The sequence below is a fragment of the Plasmopara halstedii genome (genome assembly GCF_900000015.1).
Source record: "Plasmopara halstedii genome assembly, contig: Scaffold_1878, whole genome shotgun sequence".
NCBI lineage: Eukaryota > Oomycota > Peronosporomycetes > Peronosporales > Peronosporaceae > Plasmopara > Plasmopara halstedii.
The window spans coordinates 216,758-222,172 of NW_020188786.1; positions in this window are offsets into that span (position 1 = coordinate 216,758).

Here is a 5,415-nt window from a genome sequence, read left to right on the forward strand (position 1 = left end):
TACCGTCGTGACAAGAGCAGGCTCATAACCCGCTCTGCGTGACAACGCATCAGTCAGATCTTTCTGCTTTCCTGGCTAATACTTCACATCGAGTTACATTCTGCGAAGAAGGAGAGCCACCTGGTCACCCTCTGCGAGAGGTGAGGCAACTGAGTCGCAGTGAATAATGACGCATGATATGTGTAGATCACAAACGGCTTCAAGTCAAGCAGTTGCACCCTGAACTTGACAGGTGCATACTTCATTGCATGTAATTCTTCGTCGTGGACGGGGTAGTTCCTTTCCGCAGGCGAGATTCGAACGCGATCACCCGATCTCGCCCCTCGGCATCTGATTGCAGCAGTGCACAGCCAACAGCAAAGTTCGAAGCGTCACAGACGACGCTGAAAAGACGATCGGGGTCTGCCAACGTCAGTATTGATGCATGAAGGAAGCTGATTTTGACCCTGTCAAAAGCCTCCCGATGTTTGGTGTCCTAGCACAATTCCGTATGTTCTTTTAGGAGATTTGACAATGGCCGTGCCATTTTCGCATCATTTTCGCTATATAGTTGGAAGGCCAAGCCACTTGCACAAGGCATTTGGCTCTTTGGAACCGGTCAGTTCACAATGGTCTTGACCTTAGCGGGATCCGCTCGAATGCCACGCATCCTAATGAAGCACCATAGAAAGGGATTTCTTACGCGCCGAAGTTGCACTTTTCGGCATTAGCATACAGCTTATTCGTGGGCATGCACTCGAGCACGGCTCTTTAAAGGACGATGGGATTTTCCTCATCTGTCCTCCCGTGTCCCGAACGACTGTAGACGATGATGTCTTATGTTTGTGCTTACGCTCGGCCGGGCCTGAAATATTGCTTCACAAGACGATTAAATGTTGCTGGTGCATTTGACAGCCCTTAGGGCATCACCAGCCACTCCCGAAGCATCCCACTCGAGTACTCTCCGCTCTCAGCGGAATATCACTCGCTCTCATGAGCAATTGGTAATACTCGTTGACCAAGTCGCGTGTGCTGTACTTTGTACAGCCAACCATTTTGATTTGGAGAACATTCTTTCTAGAAATCGACGTTTATGCCGGAATGGTGGCAGTATTTAGCTTGTTGTAAGCGTGAACGATACGCCACTTGCCGTTCAGCTTCGGGCACAAAAGTGGGTGTCGAATGGGGAGACATGATCACACGCACAATTCCTGCCTCGTGCTTCGCACGGATAAAGGCATCAATGACGTCATACTGCTTCTTGTGCTGGGGCCATTCGCGTGTAACGCATTATTTGTTTCCCGGAACCAGGTCAGACTCATGGCCCACACCTCGGTTCGGAGATAGGACCGACGGCGGTCTTTGGAGACGACGTCTTGGAATTCTTTTACCAAAGGATAGTACGGATCCGAGGGATTCTTCAGGATCAAAGATTCACTTCGTGCGTTCAGCACCCTCTTAGTGCCCTCCACGACAACTTCATCCAGAAGCAAAGACGAGATAATCTCCTCGTTCAGTCTTATTATGAACACATCGGCTAAATTGTCTGTCTTCAAGGCACCGCCAAACTCTTCGAAGTACATCTCGTTCGGCACAAGAAGAACACACACCGCGAAAATAGCCTCGTGGGCGACGTCGCCGTCTTTTTTTTCATCATACTGCTGACAAGGGTGTACAGCTGTGCGCTATCGTCTAAGGTAGGCACACCCTTGGTCATGGTGGACCCCCTATATCTTGCAGTTATCATACGGCTTCGCCGTCTACTCTTTATAGAGGTTTTACGTCCCATCGAGACCAGTGGGAACACGATTTCAGCTTCGTCCAGTGTCCTCACTCCCTGCTTCATCGTAGCCCTGAATATTACAACATCCGACTAAAAGCTGCTATTTCCACAGTCTTCGTCCAGTGGATAACGCGTCACTCCACGCGCATCACCAGGGCCTTGCCCAAGATACTTCGTACATTGTCTGACTATGCCACTGTTGGCATGCATCAAATGCTTCGAAAGGTGAGCAATGCTCAAGGGTTACGTGCCACTCCACGCGCATCACTGGGTCCTTATCCTCGATGCCTCAAGCCTCGTTCGACCATGCTACTCGTGGCATGCACCAACTGCTTTGACACTTGCGCAGTGCTCATTGGAGTACGTGCCACTCCACGCACATTACTGGTGCCTCGTTCTCGATGCTTGTGACCTCGTCCGACCATGCCATTCATGCAGTAACTGCTTTGAGACTTAAAAAAGTGCTCAGTGGATTACGTGCCACTCCACGCGCATCACTGGCACCTCGCCCTCGATGCCTTTTCCCTTGGTCGACCATGCCACTCTTGGCATGCAGCAACTGCTTTTTAACGTGACCAGTGTTAAGAGGGTCACGTGCCACTCCATGTGCATCACAAGGGCCTCGTCCTCGGTACCTCGTACCTCCTCCAACCATGACACTCTTGGTATGCTATAACTGCTTTGATACTTGAGCGCTCGGGACTCTTGTTTGATACACCTTCGGTGTTTGACGAATCGGATACTTCAATATCCAGTACATTGACCGTCCCGGTCCAGTGCCCGCGCCAAAAGAGCTTTTGCTTCCTAGCGCAAGTGGGTTTGTGACTCAGCAAAGTTCCACCAGGAGACGTGCGTGTAGCGCATAAGGTCTTCGACCTGCAATCAATCCATGGCTCATGGTGTTTCAGCCATGTCATACCAAGAATAAGGTCGAACCTTACATCAAAGTCTAAGGCTAAGCAACGTTCCACGCTATCGAAGTCAAGAAACTTGACGTCGATGTCCACAGGGTCCCTCGGTACAGTGACACAACTCTCCGTCGCTAAGCGAACAGCGACGGTGTCACTCAACCGCGCTTCAGCGACACAGCATATAGCCGACTTCCTTCGATCGAGGAGCGTCGAGCATAATTGCTCGACATGGCTTCTCAAAGCCCTTCACGGTCGCTTTGACACCAGCAAGCCCGGCTTGCATACACGTTCCGTGCTCAAGAGCACGGAGCTCTTCGGGACTGGACCCTGCTGCTCTCCACCTATTTGAAGCTCAACGGAACTCAGTTCCCCCCAGTAGGGTGCCCCGAGCCTAGTGGGTTTTCTCGTTCCCCCGCAACAAACCAGACGGGTTAAAAGCGGACCGTCGTTTCGTCGAACCTTTACGCTCCTTGCGCAGGGGATAACTAGTATGAAGGTGAAATGTGTCTCCACAGACAAAACACCGTCGGGTGTTTACACGCTGCTCGGCAGCTCGGAGCTCTCCATCCTCTTTCTCAGCATAGCTGAGATCCGTTGGCTCAGGCCCGCTAGACGATCTTTGAGTGTGTGCTTCCAACCAAGTCGATCCAACTTAAAGTCAAATTCTGCATTCAATGCCATTTTCACCGCTTCTTCAACAGAAGACGGATGCACACGGGAGAGTTTCCTTCTGGCCAGGCCAGTGCGGATGCCCTCAAGATGGTCACTGCGACCGCCTCCGAAAGAGGATCTGCTGCCATCCCGGCAATGAGAGCTCTTAACTCTTGGACAAAGTCCACCAACTCCTTTTGCCCTGTCGGGTAGAAGGGAAACGCGATCGCACGCAATATGCCTGGTTTGGCGGCGAGAACCTGCACAAAAGCTGACGCTTCAGCTCCTTCCAGGAGAGAACGCCGCTTCAACCAAAGCACCGCACGTTAGCGCCCATCCTCGCGTTTGGCCCCCGAGCTAGAAATAGCTAGCGCCGCGCGCTGTTGATCAATCTAAAGCATAGTGGATGCCGTAGCCATCTCGGCCTCTCTTACCCAGAGCAAGAAATACTCTTCACCGTAACCCTCGAGAGTCTTAACGCTCACCATGAGGGGCCGCCGTCGACGGTGAAGTCATATACGCATTCGACACTGACAGCTTCTGCTGTAGGTGCTTTAACAGAGCATTTCCATAATTTGAAAACGCCTCTTGGCGCGCGCTTATTGCCTCAGGGACTTAGAACAGAAGTCCCACGCCATCAGGGCCATGTCAGCTTATTAAGCACGCCCTGCATACCGTGGGGCAAATAGTAGTATTGCTTCATCCTCACAAAGGATAATTCGTGACGGCTCAGACGTTGATTGGATACGAGTGTTACAAAGTGCAGCGGGGCTGCCGTAACTTTTCGCTTGGAGGAAGTCAAGCTAAGGTCACCGACCTTACGTTCCTTGCAAGACCTGTACGAGTGCAGCGGATCGCAATCCGCTACCTCCAAGAGTACTTAAAATCTTAGCAAAGGTAAAGAGACTCTTCCAATCAAAATTGAGACTGTATTTGATTGCTTGAGTTGCGGTAGAGCCGCCAATATCTAAAACCTTTGGTTCTACTAATTAATATATTCATACCTAATTCATATATATAGTGAGGCCTGATTATTATCGAAAAACCTAATTAATATGCATTACTACTGGCAATCCTGTCACGTAGTGAATTCTTGTTACGGTGTAGCCGAACCATTGCGTGATTACACAACTTGTGTAATCCACACCTATGTACGGTCACACCATCTTGTGTGACCCGCCTTTTCCTACAAGGGTACGTGTAACCCCGTTACAAACTCTCACGTCTTGAAATTTATCATATGCATTCTTCGAATATCACTCTTAAAGCGCAACGATACTTTCTATCGTTTGATTTGAGAGAAGACTAACATTCCCTAATCCTAATCTGGATGGTTCTTTCGAGAACTTACCCAGCACAAAATGTAGATCGTCGGTACTGCGCGCATCGGGCGTCTTCGGAGCTTCTGACGCAGATGTACCGTCACATCGCTACTAAACTGGATCATTTTCACAAATACCGAGGCCTGCTTCGACTTGCAGCTTACAGTCGCCCGTCACCACAGGGGCGTACCCTAGAGATCGTAGCACTCATCCACTTCATTTTGCACCAATAGGCTAAATTCTGGACGCCGCAATATATCGCCTTATTTTTCCGTCCCACCATGAGAATCCAATTTACAGCTGGTGGTGTTTAGATCTTAAAAAAATCCCTGTGTGACTGCGACAGCCTGTCGCTTACCCCAACATTATCTGGACACCACGACATACATTTGCTAATACCCTTCACATCTGGAGACTCTGAACATCAGCTGCCGCTGCCTCCAAACTATCCCAAGGATCTTGGACCATCGGTGCTGTCAATTCGTTGGTGTTTATGAGATGCACCAAAGCAATGGCCCGAGCCAATATTTCGTCTGCTTTCATGCAGACGTGGGTTCACGACTTACCAAAGCACTACTATGTGGCATCTAATGTTTTCGTTTCTCGGACGTTCTATGGCTCATGGCGCTCCAGCTTGGAAAAGAACTAGGCAACTTTGTTTTATTTATCAAGTTTGCCATGTGCAACATATTTTTGCCTGAGATTATATCACAAATGCTTTGAAACCACGCTCATGCGGAACGCGATTTGCGTTCCGCATGAGCGTGGT